Here is a 21,601-nt window from a genome sequence, read left to right as displayed (position 1 = left end):
TAAATTCCTCGGGGCCGATTACGATGACCAGGTAGAGAAGAGCGGGCGTGAAGTGTCGATCGTGTGGTCTCACGAACCGGTCTGTAGGTGTCCGCGCGTCAGGTAACCGATGCAGTAAAATGAAATTACTTGAGTACGCCCGAGACGGATACAGGGAGCGCGAGAGGAGGGAGGGTGGGCGGGAGGAGACGAAAAAGAGAGAAAGAGGAAAAAAAGGAAGAAACGCGAGAGGAAGAGAGAGAGAGAGAGAGAGAGGGAGAGAGGGAGAACGCCGTTCGCCTTTATGTCCTCGTTAACGGTACCGGATTTGCCTCTAATTTAAAATCTCGCGGTGAAAGCCTGAAGAAAAAAGTGGAGGAAAAATAGAAGCGGAGGGACAGAAATAAAGAAAGGGAATGAACGAACAATGGAGCTTCTCTCAAATTCGATTATACCGGACCGCGGGGTAGAATTGTGTTAAAAACGTAATCACGCAAATTAATCGGTCCTTGCTTCGGATTTTTATGCGAATTCTTGTTTCAATTATTTTCTAAGCATTCGAACCTTAAATGCGATTAATATACATACTGTTTCGTATCAGTGACAGGAGTGAATTTATTTAATTTTTCCGCGACTTATAATATATGCTTGAACGAATTCTTTCTCGCAAAAATTGTTATTTTCTGAAAATTTTTTTAGCAAACTTTTCAATTTCAAGGTAATATTTAAGAAACAAAAGTTATGTGTATAGACCGTTGGCTAAATTGCTCAATTCTCGGTTTCCTTGAGGATTCGCAGGAACGTGCGAATAGAAATAAAAAATAAATATAGAAATAAATAAATAAATATCGAACGCGTCGATGAATAAGTTTAATTTAATGATCGGTCGGATTCTTTCCGCGAACCGGCCAATTGGTGGGAAATTGTACGAGCGCTAATCCTCCGCGTTCAGGACGTTTACGATGAACACAGCGAAGCCATGATAATCGCTCGCGTGTCACACAAAGGTGCGAAGGACGTAACAGAGATACAAGCTCGATACGGTACGCTACAGCGCGATCCTCTCGATAAGGTAATTACAAAATGCTAATACACAGAACTACCGGCCTCTGTTCTTTACACCGCAACACCGCTCGCTGTACGTTCATTTTCAACAATTTTTCAGAATTCCAATTTTCTCGGCCATAGTCGGCATGGAACTAGAATTACCAGTCAAAATGACTTCTCTGCTTTTTCCATTGCAAATCCTATAAAAACATATCCATGAGAAATTTTCAGACTTCTTTATTCAAGCATTACGATAGAAATCGTACAAGATTTACACAAATCCAACCTTATAGTTTTATACAAATATGTACATTACAGTCGCGTTTTGACGTCGCTGGCTCTAGCGTTAACCCTTTCCACTCTGAGTCACCGATGAGAATTCTTACACCGCGTCCAAAATAATTTTAACACTATTAAATATTTTCCCGTTTAAAAGTCCATTAAAAGTGCCACAATTTCCCCAATTAAATTATACTAATTGATATAAAATAAAAGTTATACTAATTAATATAAAATAAAAATACAGTCCAGGCTTAAAACAGTTTTCGATTGTAAAGTGGGATGTTAAAAATAATTATAGCGTGCTTTTCGTTGACTTTGTTGTCCACTTGTTTCACACAAAACGTACGAACCTTTTCAACACGTTGAGTGCCGCGCGATTATACAAGGAAATCCCCCTCAGGCCACTGGTATCGTGGTACAGCAACGCGAAGCGCATTACCAGCAAATTAGTATTTGCTCGATGCATTAAATCCATTAAAATTTTCTGAAAAGAAAATACATTAACAATAGAATCCAGTATTGGATGAAGATTAGGTGGAATTTGAAAAAAATTTTAGGCAACAACTTGAAACAATTTTTAAGTTAATTATATTTTATATATATATTTTACCCTTCGTGTTAATTACTCTAAACTGATTTTTCACCTCTAGTTTTTCTCACCTCGAAGCTCGTACTGCATTTAAAAATTCATCATTTGAAAATTCGCCATCCTCGAAGAAGGCGCAACCGAACCGACGTAGGGGATCCGCGGGCGGAACAATTGCAACTGTTTAAACAAAACCGTTTGCAAGCTTTAAAAAAATAGACAAAGCGGTAGATAAGATTTTTCGAAACTTGTGCAGCGAGGCAAAAATCGCCCCCTGGTCCGCGTTCGATTCCGGCGACCCTCGAACGGCGCGCGAGCCGTCTCTTAAATTCCGTCGCGTCCACGGTACAATGTATTCGGATTGTTGAACGATATCCTCGCCACTGGACATTAAATATTACGAGCGGTCCAGCTCTAAATTAAACCGCGGGTTTAAGCCCGGCCAGATTAGCCACCACGCAATGCATAAATACGGAGTTGCGCCGGGGCAGCCGGTGTGTGCCCTCGGTCCCAATGTAATGCCGGGACTTACGAGCACTGTGTGTCCCGAAAAACACGTTCCTTATCGTTCCGGTATCTCGTGCAATGCCGATGTTACAAGTTCGTATCGAGTGTCATTAAGTGTGATTATATTACCCCGCCTGTTCACGTGTATACAAAGAAAGAGCAAGAAAGGGGAAAGAGAGAAAGAAAAAGAAAAAGAGAGAGAGAGAGAGAAAGAAAAAGATAGAGAGAGAGAGAGAGAGAGAGACGCGGAGGTCCTGAGCAGAAGACACAAGGGGGTGAGGATTCCGTGTTGCCAGGAGAAAGAGAAAGAGAGAGAGGAGAGAGAGCAGAGAAGCCGCTTTTACGTCGATATGTAATTTATTGCTATATCCGATATTAAAGTATCGTGAATAAGACGAAGGGATTGGCAGAAGGTTTACCTGCAACTTTTTCCCTTTCCTTTAGCTCCGCGAGGACCCCCATAACCTGCGCTCTGCACGCAGGAGTTTCTTTCTCCTCCTGCCTACGAATTTTTTTCTGCTAAGTGTATCCTATGCTCCTCGTTTTTTCTTCGTCTATTGTTTTAGCTGCTCGGACAATTCAGCCCCCTCCCCCCTTCTCTCTCTCTCTCTCTCTCGGTTTTATTCTATTGTTTTGCCTCTCGGCGATTTATTGCACATAATTTGAAACTTTGAACAAAACATTACTTGTTCTGCTGTATTTCAGAGGATCCGTTCGATTATTAATAGACTGCATATCTTTGTCAAATATTTTTATTAAAGTTAATAAACTTTTTATATTAATAACCTTATTAATTATTTGGATAACTCAGAAACAAAGTAACAGTATTCTTAATTTTCTAATACAATTTGTACGTCCACGAGAGCACGTAAAAATACAAACACAATAAAACGAAAATACAAGCATATAGACTCTCACAAAATGGTATTATTAAATATTTAATTAAATGATATTAACAAATTTCTACTCGCTATTAATGAATTTATGAAACTACAGCTGCTTGAAATTATTAAACAACAAATAAGCAGCTTGAAATTATCAAACAACTAATCTGCTAGAAATTATCAAACAACAACTGAGCTGCTTGAAAATGAAACAACAATTGTCCCCGATAAAACGCGAAATGTTTATATCGAAAAATCTAAAAAGCGAGATAATCACTTATAAGATTTCGTTTGTTCTTTTACGGGTGCAATAAAAGTGTACACAGGAAGCGGGCGAGTTTTCGACGACGCTTCGGTTATAAAGGAGCGCGCAGATAAGGCGTGGATAAAACTAAAAATTATAGTATTCCCCCGGCCCGTTTCCTGGCGCCATGAATGAACCGAGGAACCTGACTTTCACCCCGAAACGCGCACACTCATCTTCTCCTCGCCCCTGGTAAAACTAACAAACCGGTGGCCCCCGGCCGTCCCTGTAATTTTTTAATTACGCGGCCACGTCTCTCGGTTACTTAGGCCCGGTGACTTGCAACCGGTGTCTAGAATCCACTCCCTAATTTTTAATAACACCTAGCACCGGAGAAAGAGAGAGAGAGAGAGAGAGAGAGAGCGAGAGAGCCGGTAATAAGTTTGTAGGCGGTTCTCGGAGCGTTTCGAGGCAGGGGCGGAAAAAAACAAAGCACCGGGACGAGCCGGAATGGAAGAGCGAGTGGGCACACACCGGAAAACATATTGGTAGCGCTGAATTATGACCCATTTCGTGCTGGATGGTATATTCTCGGTCGTTGAATAAAGAGAGGCAGGGTCGAGTCTTCTTTCTTTTTTCTTTTTTTTCTTATGCATAACGCGGCGTTAACGTTGCAGGTTTAATGTGCACATTGTTTAATGTATTATAATGTTTTGCGCTGAAATGGCTGCGGTGCTGAAAAGTGGCTACGTCATCTACTAAAATCACCTTTACGTTATTAAATTGTTTTATAGTTGAAGAGTTATTACAGTTATATATTTCGAATGCACGCGATGCAGAAATAATGTAAAATACTATATGTTGGTAGAAATATCTTAGTTCTGATTTTATAATAGCTTCGAGTGTGGAAGAATAACATAAATTGTCGTTTATGGTTATTTTAAGTCGAAGATATTGTTATCACTAGATTGTGAATTTTATGCATTCATTTTATCAATTATTTCATATGTGAGAAAATGGAGAGGCGAAGTGCGAAATAATAACATTTAATGTATTTAGAAATACTGTTATATTTAATTTGTCTGAGTTATGAAGTAGAATTACAAGCCTAGATATTATTGTTATTTTTGTGAGAATGTAGCATATATCAATATATTTATGAGATATATATTCAGCATATAGTACAATCTGATTAGTCTCCTACATTAACCCTTTGCACTCGAGTGGTGACTCCGAGGCACCACGAAAATTGTTACAGCATGTTTCAAGATAATTTTCATATTAAACAGTGACTCATCGTCAAGAAAGTACTGTATTTTACCTTAAATTTCAGTGCACGATTGCTCGCTACAGCGTCAACCACGCGTTTGTTTATCGGTTCTGAAAACCGTCCACATTTCCGCCGAATAAAATGCGCGAGAATTTATTCAAGAATCTAATATAACTCTAAGGCGGCGCCGTAGGCGTTAAAACACAATGGACGGAGCGAACTCGTAAACAAGAGAGCGCCGGCAAGAAAGAAATTGGAGCAAGATGTCCGGCATTGTTCGGATCCACGTGGAAGCGGCAAGATAGAACAAGCGCGACAGCCGGCCGGGCAATACACGAGAGCTTTATTATGCGCGCGATCCGTGCGCGCGTATCCTAACCGAGGCTTATGAATAAATATCGCGATTTCCGTCGACAGGAGAAGATCGAAGCCGAAACCTAGCATCGATGGGCGCGCGCGGGGCAACAGAAACGGATCGATAAAAATTCGTCTCGTACAGGCCAGCCGCCATAAATATTCCAATAAAGGTCGGCCGTGCGTCGTCGAGCCGCCTCGAGAACATTTCGTCTCTGTCCCTATATTCAATGCTCGCCGTCGTGGTCCTGGCGGGGCCCGGCGATAAAAATTTTCCAACTGATTTTTTTCGCTCGTTCCCTTGTCCCGCTCTCCGTTCGTTGGACTCGCGGCTTCGCAACAGTCTACCGGATGATCGTGTCAGCATCGACGTGCTCCTTTCCTCCCTTTGAATTGTCTCCGCGGAATCGCGTCCTTGTTTATCGAAACAAGCTGTTCCCGAGAGACTTTCGCGATTAATTTTTGCTCCGAGTTGCACAGTACAACGAGTAAAGGCGAAAATTATTGAGATGGTATAAACGCGAATTTTCTGTGTTTGTAACAGTGATTTAAACAACTTGGATCGTCCTCAAATTATTGTAATCAGCAAAAGGAGAAATAATTGCAGAAAAGCAGAGATAAAATGAAACTATTTCTTCTTTCACTGATTACAATAAATCAAGGACGATCCAAGTTGTTTAAATCACTGTTACAAATTCTGTTATTAAATTACTGTTATAAATTCTGTTATTCAATTACTGTTATAGTTTCAGACGAATTTTACTATGCATAAAGATTCGCTGTCCAGCGAACTGGTAAAAATAAAAATATCGTTCTTCGAGGGTCTGAAAATTTCGCTTGCAAAATATAAAAATAGTAAAAGAAAATATAAAAATAATCTTGACGGGGGAATGAGCGATAACGGAGGGGCGGAAGAATCCAGCGACGTGGAAGTTTGATTTGGAAAAAGGGCCATCAACACCGGGCCATTGTCCGCGCGCGCTCGCGCTACGGTTAAACACCGCGACTGCATTATCAGAGCATACACAAGTGTGTCTGGGCCATAAATATTTCCGCGTTACAATAAAATTATCCACGTAAGCGTAAACGCGTCGAAAAGGATCGAAAACCCGACGGACACGGTTCGTCGAACGAAACAACGATTGCGTAACGCAGAAATCGTTTTGAAAATCAATTTACGATCGCGCAGTCGAATCGGCCGGCCGTCCCATTCAATTTAAATATTTAACGGAAGAGAATAATAACGCTCCATTATTCGCGGCGATGCGGTATTATACATATATATATATATATATATATACGTTGTATGTACGTGTGTGTGTGTGTTGCCTCCTATCGGCGCGGCTATTATTAATGTTACCATTTACCATCGCTGTTGGCGCAATTGTCATCACACCAGACGGTACACGGGCACTAATTACCATCACGTCGGTCTATTGTTCCACTTAAAGCTGATTGTTATCGTTACGCAAATTGCAGCCAATGTAGTGTGGCTGCGTCAATATAATGATTTCGCACCGATATCAATTTCGTCGGGAGCGACACGACGCGCGATGTATACATATAGGAATGCGTGACCGGCGTTCGCCGCGGCGATTTTTCTTATTGTTAACGACATTCTGATCGTTGTTAAGGGGAGCGACGCGAAATACTTCTCCGTCGCTCCGCGGGACACGCTGAATAAATGGCCGGCTACGTAATCGGGCGAAATAGTAACTGGATAATGTTTTGTTAGATTGATACGATCGGCATCGAGGTCGATGCGCTCCGCGCGGCAGCAATATTAAATTTGCAAATTACTTTTTCATCTTGCTGCCGCTGCCACGCACGGTTGTGCTCCTCTTATCGATGCAATAAATTACTGTACGAAACGTCTCGTTAAGCGTTAAATGCATGGCGCTCGCCGTTTAGCAACGTGATTGTTGCTAATGTTTCGATACGCGGAGCACAGCGTAGCGAGATGCAAATAAAATTGCAAGAATTCTTTTCAATATTTTAAAATTGTTTTTATAGTTTAGAAGTATGGAGATTTTGTATTAAAAATTAAATTTAGAGAAATGTTTAACTCGATCGTTAGAATGAAACTCGTTTCAGTTTGTCGTTTCTCCATTTTATCGACCAAGAATTTGTAGATTTTGTGGTATAGAATATGCAGATTAATACAATATAGAATTTGTAAATTTTTTAGTATGAAATAATTATATTATCCTGCATTAGACTCTGCTAACACGAATCACAAAATGCAATTCCATAATATGGAATTTTCCGAGTCTAAACAAATGTCTCCGATTTCCATTTAAAACGGCACCGACCGCAAAGGGTTAAAATTGATTCGTCGACAGCAATGAATATTGTTTAACGTAAGGGCCTAGGAAAAGCGAAGTCCACAAAAACGAGGAAAAACGTTCCCTTATAGGTGCGACGTGTCCGCAGCGAGTGCCGCGACGCGAGTGGACGCCGCTCGGCTCGGACAGCGTCTCTTATTAGCCGCTAAGGCGTCGCGACGCCCTGGTTGCAGAAAACTCCGCGAGATGGGGACGCCCGTAAAGCTGACAACCACGAAATACAAGGCGGAACGAGGCGTCGCGACGCTCGAACAGTCGCTAAGTTTCCCATTTTTGCTTGCTCCGCTTGCATACGTTGTCACCGGGACGCGGTGTACCGGGGGAAGCTGCGTTGCTTTCTAAAGTTTCGTGAAAACGCAACACAGGCGAGACAACGGCGAACGTATAGAAAACTGTAGAGATATAGTATAAAGTAACACCTTGGAAGGATACGATACAATGGCCATAAAAATAAGAACTTTCTCGGTGAGACGTCCATTCGTGCCGTTTCTTGTGAACAGATTACAAGGAGGAGTGCACGAAATGAATATAGATTAGTAGAATGAAAAAGTAATTTGTAGAACGACAAGTCCGTTAAAGAGGAGAATTTTAGTTCAAATATTGTATAAGGATAAAACAAATTAATTTGGGTGATCGTTATCGTCTTATGTTACAATTACTCATGTATAATTATTACTATTTTTATTGCTATTAATAATTACATGTTAATTATTGGATAGTTGTAAATCACGTGGCTGGTTAATATTGCTATGACAATCAAAATATTGCAAATAAATAATTACTAAACCGGGGATCTTAAAATAAAGATTGTGTTCATCAATTTGAAACAACCGGAAACAAAATCTTCGCTTACTTTAGAGACCTGCCTATTTCTATCACAAATGCCTAGAATCTATTGTTTAACAATGATTTCACAGAATAAAAGAATTCCTCGAATAACATTAACCAAAATCGATCACCCTCTATTTCCATTTATTCTCGTTCGAATCCAAGCAATCACGCAACTCGACAAAAACCATCCACGCTGTAACTAACTGTAAATAACTAAATAACTAAATCACTGAATCACTAACTAACTAAATCACGCTATTAACGCTAATAACGCGCTGCAAACAATGAAATCAATAAATTAAATATACCCAGCCAGAAAAATCTCCGCGACAGCGGTCCCAAAAGCGTCGGTTCAGCTCCGTCCGGCTCTCGGGCGAGCAAGAAATATCGACATGCGCTTTAACGTACGCCTCATATGGCTGCCGAGTGCATCTAGACTGTCGCTATGGGAATATAAAAGGGAGCTACAATGATAGACAGATAACTAGTGCGGAGGAGAGAGAGAGGGAGAGAGAGAGAGGATGGACAGGGGCGCGGGGGTAGGCGAGGGAGGGTTTCGTCGCCAGAGGAATCGAAGAAGGATGAGCGGCGTAGGAGGTGGAGGAGGAGGAGGAGGAGGAGGGTAACAAGGGACCGAGAGGAACGAGAGGGTACAAAGGGAAGAAAGATCGAAGGAGATGCTTGTCACCTCCTACATCTTGCACCTTCGCGCCGGGGTCTACACGTTTTTCCATTCTACATACGCCTCCTCCGGCAGCAGCCCGCGGATTCCGTTCGCTCCACCCTATTCCGCGGGGCTGTCCTCCACCCTGCTGCACCCTCCACATCTCCCCCGCCCCCTCGCTCCCTCGTGCTCCACGGCGTCTTCTCACCCGACGCTAACCGTCCATCCCCCTACACACAGAGGGAATAGACAGAAGGAGAAGACGAAGAAGAAGAAGAAGAAGAGGCGAAGGGGGATCGTGCCCGCCGCGCCGGAGAAAAAGGTGACCGAGGGAAGATCGGGCGGTGGTGGTGGGGATGTGCTTGCTTCGAGCATAGCTAACTAGCTGAATCTGAATCAATACTTACTTCCTCCCACGGCCGTTTCACCATCTTCCTCTCTTTCCCGCGTTTTATACTCTCGCTCCTTCCTACGGGCTCCTTCCGCCGCCGCCGCCGCCCCTTCGGGCCCTCCTTTTTAGCGAAAGGACTTTCAGGGCACCCCCGCCTGCACATACCTCACCCCGCGGCCACTCTCCCTCTCTCTCTCTCTCTCTCTCTCTCTCTCTCTCTCGCTCTATGCTTTACTGTCTTTCGGTTTCTCTCCTTGTTCGCCCAGCCATCCGCGCGACCCACCCTATATACGCGCTTCGTCCCACCACCCTAGTGCTCTAGGTAGCGCTCTCCCACCCCTTATCGGCGTCCTTCTCTTCCGCTTTGCGAAAGGCATTTCTCGATAGTCGTCACGTTTGATCAGCCGAATTCACGCTTCCCGCGGTCCTCGCCCGTTCCAGATTTTTCGTTTGCGAGCCGTCCCCGCGAGGGGAGACTGCCGTCGACGCCTGGCCGAGCGGAAGATCGGATTTTCGCGGAGGACGCGCGTAAGTGGAAGTTTCTTCGTTCACCCAGGATCCTCGTAATGAGACTGGGATATGGTCGATGCTGGAGAAGGTTTAACCCTTTGCAGTCGAGTGGCGACTCTGTGGCGCCAATGGAAATTGTTGTGTCATTTCCGAAATAATTTTGACGTTATTGAAGATCCTTCAATAATTTACAGTTTTATTATTCACTAGACTCAATCTCATGTTGATAAATTGCAGTTAGTTAAAATAGCTGTATTAGATCTAGGCTTAAACCTCGAGTGCAAAGGGTTAAATTTTTATTTAGGATATAGGTTCATGCATAAACCTGTGACTGCTATTGATCAAGTTGGCAAGAGATAAAAAAATGTACAAATAATTATGTAGAGATAAATAAACGAGAGATAATTAGAACGTTAACCCTTTGCACTCGTAGCCATTTTAACTGCTTGAAATAATTTCTCTGGTTCGTGGTATTTCCATTCTATTTAACAAAATAAATTTTTATGCATAGAAAATTTATTATCGTGGCTCCTATCGACAGTTTTACTACTTGATAATTTTTTAAATCTAAATAATATTGTTACAAAAATTATTCTAGTGGTGCCTCAGAGTCACCACTCGAGTGCAGAGGGTTAAAGTAAATAGCCGGATGTCAACGACGAGTTAAAGCTTCGAGAAATAACTTTGAAACGCTGAAACGATACAGTCACGATCATTGTCGTTCGTAGAATGGATCGGCGCATGCGACAGGAAGAAGAATATCTCGGATGAAAAGGGAAACTGTGCGCGGAACGGATATATCAGACAGTTTTGGTTTTAGTCTGGCTACTTTAAAATTCGAGTCTCCACCCCGTGGCATCACGATCTACTGACTGCCGCGACTCAAGGGCCGATTCCGAGGGGTTGTTTCCCCCTTACAACCTACCCCCGGCATCCCCTCCCAAGGTTTTACGACACCGTTCCACCGCAAGGCTCTAAAACACGGAGCTTATCTCTTAAGTAAAAAGTACAGGAAATCCAAGCTTCGCACAGATTTCTCTTTTTCACGGTGGAACCGAATTTAATTTCAGCCTGGACGCGGGCTAATACATCGACGTTCGTAGAAAATTTTGCTGTGTTTCGACTCTTCGAAATCGGCTACCATTTTATGGGTATCTATTATATGACGAATCTATTATTGGAGAAATTTCTTCCAAATGAAAATTGGGAAACAGAATTCTCTTGGCTGCTGCATTACATTATTGAAAACATTATTTTAGGTTTTCTTAAAATTCCAAACATGTTTGGACACTTTTGAAGCATGTCATGAAGCAAGACGGACATCCAACAAAATATTAAAATTATTTATTATATATAAGGAAAGAACCTTATGTAATATTATATGTCCGAATATTATTTCGACATTAAAACGTGACCTAATTACGTTTATAATTACGTTATTCATTACGTATATAGTAATGAAAAATAAATGATTTTACATGTAAACTAAGATATGTACTTTAAACTACAACAGATCAAAAAATTCGACAGAACCATTTCAAATAAATATATAGAGCAACAACGACGCGAGTGCCACGGTGTCCGAATATTAAATCGAGTAACCGTATGTGAGATTACAGAGCGACTTCCAACGCGGTCGTTTCAGCGTTATCCACCCCGGGCCGCTGATCCTCCTGCTGCTGCTGCTGTATCTGGACGGTCTGCGGGCGAAAGCACGGTAGTAGAGACGACCGTTCTTCATTCGAGCCGCGGCTTGCGCGAGGGTTCCGTGGATATTATAATTCCCTGGGTGGTCGCGGCTAATTGTGTTGCGTGGGTGTGAATATGGTTTATAGTTCGGCGGAAAAGCTGGCCGCGGGCCAGGCAAACGAGCTCACGTGACGTCACGCGACGGAAATACCCGAGCGGGCTAATTAGGCGAGGCACCTCTCCTCTTACGCTCGAATGCAAGCGGAACTCATGCGTCGCCGCGACGTTTCTGCAACGCCATGACTGGAGATGCGTGCCGCGCGAGCGCGAGCTCGAGCGAGCGCGCCTCTTCGGATTGCGTGTGCTTTACAGGAGGCACTCGTCGTGGAACAAGGGGCGACGACGATAGCGTGGATAGCGCGAAAGGCGTCGAATTGCAGGGGCATACCGATGTCACCGGCCCCGGATGGCACAGGATCGATTTAATTACTCGGCCGGTTCGCGCCGCGTTCGTTTGCTACTCCCCCGTCTGCTCCTCGAGCGGGGACGCATTCTTCCGGTCACGTTTTTCGAGGGTTTCTTATTCACTGCGTTTCGGGGGTCGACGGTCGAATGGATAGCTTCGTGGGCACCGGTTGGACGAATCAGGTGGGCGCAGTTTTCGAAAGAAAAGTCTTAATCTTTTCAACACGAAATAAACCCTTTACGACGCGATGTAATGCAACCCTGAAGATTTTATAAAATTACACTACATAGTGTTAAATATCGTCGATGAATATTAAATAACGTTATATGACGTTATCATAATGTCAAATGACGTTAAATAATGTTAGATAACCTCAAAAAATATTAAATAAGGTTAAATGACGTTATCATAATGTCAAGTAATGTTAAATAATGTTAAGTAACTTTAAATGACGCTATCATAATGCAAATGACGTCATCATAATGTCAAATAACCTTGAATAATGTTAAGTAACGTTAAATAATATTAAATAACCTCAAAAAATATTAAGTAAGGTTAAATGACGTTATCATAATGTCAAATAACGTTAAATAATGTTAAGTAACGTTAGATGACGTTATCATAATGTCAAATGATGCTAAATAACGTTAAATAACGTAGAAAAAGATTAAATAATTTTTGAGATTGCAGTGAAAGTGTCTTCAAGTGCAAAGGGTTAACAATATAATTTCCCGTCCGACTATAAATACTATATACATTTTATAATAATTTTGCTTTCTACCTCCCAGCATCATTTACGACGATTTAGTTGTCGATGATCCAAGCGGAGAAGTTGTGCGTTCATTGTAAGAGGCTGGTTGCATTAATTTCAACTTTCACGCGAAGCGACAGGACTGCTGCGAAACCGAGGTACGCTCGCTGGGTCTCGCTTTCGTAGAATCAGTTGTCCTACACGAATCAAATCGCCTGTCATTAATATAACTATGCGCCGCGTAATCTATCCCCTTCCGTCACGCTAATCGTCCGCGGCGCGCGGAACACAGAAAAAAGAAAAAGAATGCTTCGCGAAACCGGCGCTGCACTCCGGAGCTAATACAGCTTCCCTTCACCTTGACTACTTAGCAACTTAAATAACCCGAGCGCGCGTTCGCGAGTCGAAGACGATACAAAAGAACTATCGCGACGCGATATAAGCGAGCCACGGATGCCCGCGCGTTTATCGTAGATTCGGTTGTCTGCCGTACAAGCGGAGCCTGCTTTAATTGATGATTTTTCTTTAATCCGGAAGCTAGTAATGTCTTGAATAAATTAAACGAGTCGTCGGCCGTTTCTGGTTTTCCATAAAATAGAATGTAAAAACGCGTAATTGAGCAAGCATTCGCTGGCCGAGTCGTAAATGTTCGGCGCAAGCTTGTCGTACATAATATACTTAATAAGCTGCTTCGGAGTGTTTCAACATGTTCAATTATTAACTATTATGATTGATTACGCGGAGCTGCTGTGGGACAGCAGTGATTAAGGCTCGAACGTTTGTATCATATGTGCAGGTAAAAAGTAAAATAGACTGTTACCATAGTGCTAATTGTTTGTACAAATTCCTCCGCGGACAGGGTGGTGCGTTCGTTAATAGATTTTATATAAGTCCAGCGATCATTTCTTCAAACGATTCAAGAACCATTTTACTTGTTTCGTACAACTGATGACAAACGTCTTTATTTTCCATGGCGATCTGAAATTTACTCTTCAGTTGATGGTGAAGAATAAAATTGAAGAAAATGGTAATAGAAATAGCCACGAACTTCTTACAAAACATACGAATACGCTTGATATTATGCTTTTTAATTACTAAAATATACAAACAACTTCGATTCATTAAAACTTCGGTAAAAATTCATTAAAAGTACGATTTTGTGTTTAACGGTATATCCTATTCAATCCAATCGAGAATTCTAAAAAAATCGAGACCAAGATACTTACAACATACCCAGCATATTATAATATAATAACAATCTCGATCCCCGATTAAAAATTTATTTAATTCCTCGCCTCGATAATCCTCGGTTTCATAGTATAATATAATAACAATCTCGATCCCCGATTAAAAATTGATTTAATTCCTCGCCTCGACAACCCTCGGTTTCATAGTATAATATAATAACAATCTCGATCCCCGATTAAAAATTTATCTAATTCCTCGCCTCGATAATCCCCGATTTCTCGAGTCGAGGCGACACAGATATCGACGCTATTCCTCGACCCTTATTCGAACCCTGTAAACCGCGGATCAAATGAAACGAAAGACATGCCAGCCGACGGAGCAGTCAACAATAAGCGGAGCAAGATCCGCGGCTGCCTATACAAGGTATTTATAAACGCTGATGGCGGCAAAACGTAGTGGGAGATGTTGGTTTGTTACAGGAAGCAGCCTCACAGACCGCGCGGGTCTAAATGATCCGCGACGAGTCTCGTATGCGAATAGACCTATGCTCGCGCGCGCGCGCGCGCGGGTTCCGCTTCCTGGTCGACGAAGGCTGATCAAGTCGTAGGCAAAGCCACCGAGCTCTGTAATTATTCAACGCACAATCGCGCTTCTGTCAACCGATACCGAGAATCCGGCCGGCTCCTTCCGGGCGCGATTAGGGCGGAGAAAGAGATAGAGGTAGAGACAGAGAGAAAGAAAGCGTGAGAGGAGAATGAGGGAGCCAGGTGGAGAGTAAGAGAGCGAGGAGAGTAAGAGAGCGATGGAGAGAGTAAGAGAGCGGGGAGAGTAAGAGAGTGAGGAGAGTAAGAGAGCGATGGAGAGTAAGAGAGCGATGGAGAGTAAGAGAGCGATGGAGAAAGTAAGAGAGTGAAGAGAAAAAGAGCGAGGGAGAGAGCAAAAGAGAGAGGGAGAGAGTAAGAGAGCGATGAGAGTAAGAGAGCGATGGAGAGAGCAAAAGAGCGATAGAGAGAGCAAAAGAGCGAGGGAGAGAGCAAAAGAGCGAGGGAGAGAGCAAAAGAGAGAGGGAGACAGTAAGAGAGCGAAGAGAGCAAAAGAGCGAAGGAGAGAGCAAAAGAGCGAAGGAGAGAGCAAAAAGCGATAGAGAGAGCAAAAGAGCGAAGGAGAGAGCAAAAGAGCGATGGAGAGAGCAAAAGAGCGATACAGAGAGTAAAAAAGCGATGGAGAGAGCAAAAGAGCGATACAGAGAGCAAAAGAGCGAGGGAGAGAATAAGAGAGCGAGGGACAGTCGGAGAGAAAGGTAGAAAGAAGAGGGATAGGCGGCGTAGCCCACGCGCTTCATTTGCATCGGGAACGATGTCGCTACACGCACCGGTTCCCCTTACGGGCACGGAGCTGTGTAATTAGCGGCGTGCAGCAATTAACCGGGGAGGCGTGCGTGCGTGCGTGCAGGAACCCGGGCCGCTGCGGCGTCGGGCTCGTTCTCGGGCCCGCGCGAAGGAAGGAACGAGGAGGCGCGCGGAGATCCCCGCGTGGAAACGGGGCCGCGAAGACACCCGTTTCCTCGGAACAATGTAAAGCGGCGTGTAAACGGTGTAAATAAGAGGGGTGGGCAAGCGGGCGTGACTGCGTTAAGTCAAGTTAAGTCGAGGTTAACTCCCTTAATTACCCAGATTTAATCAAAGCTCCGGGGTGTGTGCGTACATGAGGTACAAGCATAACTAACCGGAGAGAGAGAGAGTGAGAGAGAGAGAGAGAGAGAGAGGAGAGCGCCGGCGGAACGGGGTACGAGGAGAGGATACGGATGGGGAACGAATTACGGGGGTAAGGGAAGCGCGCACGCGAGCCCGACGAGAGAGGAGAGCGAGAGATATGGGACTGCTCGCGACTCCGCTTCACGGTTTTCTCCACCACACGCTCCGCAGTCCGCGCCACGCGAGAAAGGCGTCACGGGACGGCCCGCGTACGCGCGACGGTGTTGGTGGAGAATCGTTGGCTGTGCGATTGTGTGTGTGTGTGCGAGGCGTCCGCGCGATGCAAGCAGAAGGGTCCGCTCGCTTACTTAACGAAGATTAATTGCGCTTAAACCAACCGCGCACGGCCTCGTTACGGCTCCGCTGCTCTGAGTCTCGTTGTTGCCGCGCATTCTCACGTGACCCCACGAAATCTTGACCGTGATCGAGGATCGGCGCTGGGCCCGGTATGCGCGATTTAAATTATTTCGCGCGACCGACTCTCGCTTGTCTCCTGCCATCTCACTCTCCCCCACCCCTCTCTCTCTCTCTCTCTATTTATCTCTTTTTCACTCTCTTTCCGTCTCTGGGCTGTCTCGCTCCCTTTGCTCTGTAACTTTGGGGAAAGTGGGGGCAACGGAACAGCAGAATAAAAGTGCAACAGAGCAGGAGTGCAACATTGTAAAAGAGCAATAATGAAACGGAGCAAAAGTGCGACAGGGCAATGGAACAACAGAGCGAGAGTGTAACAGAGCAACAGATCCATTTGTCTGTTTTTCCTTGTGATTTTTGTTTCTTTTATTTTTTGAAGATCTTATTTCTTGATTTCGATATTGTGGAAAATTAATAATAATAATTATTAAGTAATTATTAAGTTATTATAGTGCAAGTGATATTTCTATTATTATATAATATTATATTTCTTCAGCACTGTAATATTTCTTATAATTATATACCTAGAAAAAGCAGAATATTTGCAGTGCAATATATATTTTCAAATGATCGAAAAATGAGTAAATAAGAAATTTTACTAAGATTCTTGAAAATTATAGACCGTATTTGTCTAAACGCTACATTCATTCTCTCTCTCTCTCTCTCGCTCGCTCTCTTTCTCCTCCCATCTCTCATGTTTTCTCTCTTCGTACGCTCGCATCTAGAACGATGGAGACGCGTCGCCAGGACTCGTTTAGCCGCGACGAGAACACAGCTTCTCCTGGCCATAGTTTTAAGCAACGTGATTTATACGGTTAAATGAGATGCCGCGTGGACCAGCCGTACGTCTCAGACGCGCGCGCGCGCCGCTACAAGAAAAATGATCGGGAATACGGTGATGAAGATTAATGACGATTAACTCCGGACGGACCGCGATCGGAGATATCCCGGGCCTAAGCGGGGACTACATGAAATCCGATCCAGCCATGAAATTTCGAGAGATGGATTTCTATTGTACGGGCATGGACGACCGCGACGCGAGAATTTGTGTGAACTAACCCAGATCGATACGCTCGACAAAAGCTCGAAGAGGTCCCCAGAGGTGTTCGGAGTTCGGGCTGGTCACATGGCTGCTAAATAAGTGTGTTTCCGAAAAATGTTTGCCCGCGTTCGCGGGGAAATTGCTCACTTCTTTTCAATGGGGCTCGGTTCACCTTCGAAAATACATTGGCGATTTATTTCGATCGAGCTCGTATTAGAAAATTAAATTACTGGTTTATTTGATAATTAAATAGTGGTGATGTGATTTATTTAATTCTGTTTAGCTGCGCTTTTTCTTCTGAAGTAAAAATTAAATTTATATTTAACTCATAAAAACCTAGACAATACTCTGTTATTGCTTAATATTAATTATTATGTTTGTTACAGATATTCATATAATTTGTGACCATTAAAAATCGTTTTTAAAGATCTACAGCAAGCGTCAATTAATTAAATTTAAATATAGATGAAAAGTATCAAAACTAAATGTCATCGTTTACAGTTTGATATTAATTAATGTTGAATATTTATTACGGTTACTCATTCGTAAATACCATAAAACAAGTCCTCAAAGATTTATTACAAGCGAACATTGAATTTCTCTATGCCTAAAAATTTCTGTAAATATGAGATCATATTGTTATATTTATCGAGACGTAAAAATGACGTTCGCATTGATTCACAGCATCTCCCAAAAACAACATTATTCAACGCACCTACGAACGTTAATAAAATTACACAAGCATCGTCGAAATAATTTTTCACGACAATTAAACTAAGTTTTGCGAGCACGAAATTACGATTAATATACGGCCGTGGGGAACGAGTGCGCTATCAATGGATCGTGGCTCGTCGGATGAACGGTAAAGAGGAGAAAAAGAAAGGGAAGAAAGTAAAATAGCCAGTTCTGTATAGGTGCTAGGTAACGTCTCCGCGATAACAATCGCACCGAGGCGGAGGGTGGAGAGAGGACGAAGGTTGGAGGTGTAGGTGAAGGAGGGCAGCAGCGGCAGCAGCAGCAGCAGCAGCAGCCCGACCAGAGGGCCGCTTTTGTTGTGTATAAAATATTATTTCGCCGAGGCCGGGCATTCATTCGGTAGGAGCTTTCCTTGAAAGGCGAGCTCAAAGATTAAGGACTGCTTGGACGGTAGGATAATTATCAAGAATGGAAGAATTCTGAAAGCGCGGTTCACCGAGACAAAGATCGGGGTTAGAGAGGGGAGGGCGGGGGGTTGGTGAGGGTGGGGGCCGTATCTCGAGCAGCAAGTTCCTTACCCTGGTGTTCGGGTTTCTCTTAGGCCGCGTCTCTCTCTCTTTTTTTTAATTTTCATTACGACGCATTATCCGGATTTTTCGTTCATTACTCCTTCCATTAAGGTTCCCGTTTTTCTCGCACGCCGCCGCGATAGTTAATTTAGTAATATATATATATATATAGAGAGAGAGCCCTTGTTAATTGTCGAAACAGCGGCCGGCCAACGAAACGGATTAAACGGGGGAGCGATAAAATTCGTCCTGGGATAATTGAACTGTTTTTTCTCCCCCCTCTCCCCCCTGATTTTTTATCAGCCGCCGGCGGAATATTAAAATAAATGGCGGAAGATATCCCGTTATTATACTTTGCTATTGGCGCGGCGGGCTTGTATACTTCCGCGACGGAATATCGCGGCAACAGCTGCCACCTCAAACGGGTCCCGGGCTAATAAGGGCGAGGGGGATAATTATACGACGTCTAATTGCCCGACATCTCGACTCACCTCGAGACATAACGAAATAATCTCGAGGCTCCCCTTCCTCTCTCCCTCTCTCTCTCTCTTTCTCTTTCTCGTTCTCTCTCCGTCCTCGATCCCAACCCCCGTCGCCCAGTTCCTTTTCTTCTCGTCTCGCTGTATTCTTAACCGAGAACCTACCCCCGCCCGGGGATTCTTTTCTCCCGGTGAAATTAATTCCTGTTACGCGGGCCAGAGGCTAAAGCCCGCCCGCTTGATGAGCTTGCTTAGTCATTGTTGCTTCTTTATTGCGCTACCCGAGAAATATTCGAAATAATCCACCGGCTCGCTGATAAACGAATATTAGGATTAGACCCGCTTTAACTCGGGCGATTCTTTTAAGTAATTACGGTGTTCGCGGCTCGAGGAAAATGTGCTGTTAATTTCTTATTCTTCTCAGGCTAATTTTCCGTATCAATGTGGTTATAGACATTGATGATGGTGATAAATGAACGATTTTTAAATATTAACCCTTCGCGGTCGAATATTTCGTACATAATTTAATAAATATAACTGCTAGTCGTTTGCATTAAATTGAAACGAAATTTGAATTTTCTGTTGTCAACATTTTAGAATGGAAGTAAATGAAGATAATCAGGAAACAAAGATCCTCTTGTTCCATCAAGAAAATTATTAAGGACGAAGAAATATTAATCGACGAAGTTTTGAAAGAGATCCTAGTGCAAGGGGTTAATAATGTCAATATTACTTTGTAAATTATATAAGAATTTTCATTGGCGCTTCAGAGGCGCAACTCGAGTGCAAAGGGTTAATAATATTCGTATTCAGTAGATCTTGCACAAAACCTTCGCCAGGCGTCCGACTCGTTATTATAGCGCAAGGGATCAACCCTTTGCACTCGAAGCCATTTTAACAGTAATTCTAAAATCATTTTTCTAACGTATAGAATTTCCATTTTATAAGGTAAAGAGGTTATGCTCAATTGAAATTGTATCCTGTAACTCATATAACAACAGTTATACTTTTAATAATTTATGAAATTTAATTTTCCACAACATTAAAATGATTTCGGAACGTGCTGTAACAATTTTAGCGGTGACTCAGAGTCACCGCTCGAGTGCAAAGGGTTAATAACTCTAGGGGTTGCATTTGCGCTGAGGAACAAATTTCTGCAAACAGCCTCCCAATTGTGCGAGTGATTTTCACGACAACCCGTCGAAGTATCCGAACGAGTCCCAACGTTGCATTCATTCCGCCGAAGGCCCCTCGAATTCTGACAATCGAACGGGTCACCTAGCGAACGTTAGCTCCTAATTCCGCGTGTGTCTTTCGCGGCGGCGGCGGCACGCAAGCCGGCTTTCCTTCGCCGCGTTCCAGGATTCCACGACTGCAACACCGTGGCACGCTCGAATCCGCTCGAGGAAGGTTTCACGTGCAGAAATGCAGAGAGCCGTCAGCAATTTCACGTGAAACGATTCTCTCCCTCTCCCTCTCTCTCTCTCTCTCTCTCTCGGTTTCGGCCGTCCCGTTGCTCCGAAAGGACTCTGGGACCGCGCATCGGCTGGCATTATAATCACAGGGTTCGCGACGGCGGCGAGGGCGAGCAGGGGGAGGGGGTGTCGGGGAGGGGAAAGGTAAAAAAGGGAGAGAAAGGCGGTCTCACCGAGAGGATCATTTTCGCGGCGATAATTAGGCAGTGAGTCGCGCGGGTCGCCGCGCCGGTTACACGGATGAAAAATAACGAGGAAATGATTGCTGCGAAGAATCTCGGCGCAAGTCTCGTTTAAATGGCCGGCCGGTGGTAAAGGAGGAGTGAAAAAAACAGAGAGGGGAATAAGAAAGAGATAGAGAGAAGACGTGCAAGTACGCGGGACAGTTTATGGAAGGGATGCTTAGCGGGCCGTCGGATGGTAAAGAGAGAAGAGTTTTAGGGGTGCCAGCGATCACCTTGCGGTGGCCCGAGGTGATGAAGAAGACGGCGGCGCAGGAGGAAGAAGTTAATTAAGTAATAAAAAGTCACCAGCCGTTTCTCGAGACCTGCTGCCTCCCCACCCCCTCTGATGGGGGTGAAATTAAAATAAACATCCTTTAAATGAGTCGCCGCTACGGTAACCGCCCCCGCTTAACCAGAGCCGCTAATTAATTCCAGGCCCGTGAAACCGAGAGGAACAAAAAGCCCGGGGGTTGGGAGAGAGAGAGAGAGAGAGAGAGAGAGAGAGTGGTCTCCGGGATTCTGTCCTGGCGCCCGGCACGGCGGAGAAGAAGCGGCGATGGGGGCTCGGGCGGAGGGTGAGCCAATGGTGTATTAAACACCGCGAAAACCAGCCGCCGTCTGACTCTTTAATTAGCCACCCCTAAAGTACCGGCAGGAGTGTCGAGGGTCGGGTGTCGAGCAACAGGTGAGATGCAAAGCAAGGGTTATTCTTGGGCTTTAGAGCTTCGAGAGACGACGGAGGGTGAGAAGCGGCGGCCAACCCCGTATCGTGAATATACCATGGCCCGAGGCTGCGGCTTCGCAGAGATATTACACGGAGATAACAGCCACGAGGTGAAAAGTCAAGCGCGATTGTTCCGAAGCGAAACACCCCCCCGACTCTTTACGGAACAATCGCTTCTTTCTCAATCGACGCGGCGACCATTGGAAGATGCGCAATTTCCTAGGAATTCTAGTCCTTTT

The 21,601-nt window shown here is 44.0% G+C and overlaps 1 long non-coding RNA gene across 1 annotated transcript in view; it reads right to left on the bottom strand.

Annotated features, from left to right (window-relative positions):
* Window positions 1-1,702: 1,702 nt before the first annotated feature.
* LOC144475340 (uncharacterized) overlaps window positions 1,703-21,601 on the bottom strand; it is a 105,624-nt gene continuing 85,725 nt past the window's right edge. The window contains exon 3 of the long non-coding RNA XR_013494856.1: window positions 1,703-1,792. This is a non-coding gene — a long non-coding RNA (uncharacterized LOC144475340). The remainder of the gene's footprint in view (window positions 1,793-21,601) is intronic.

The sequence above is a fragment of the Augochlora pura genome, chromosome 9 (assembly GCF_028453695.1).
Source record: "Augochlora pura isolate Apur16 chromosome 9, APUR_v2.2.1, whole genome shotgun sequence".
Lineage (NCBI taxonomy): Eukaryota > Metazoa > Arthropoda > Insecta > Hymenoptera > Halictidae > Augochlora > Augochlora pura.
This window is presented reverse-complemented; position numbering and strand designations above follow the sequence as displayed.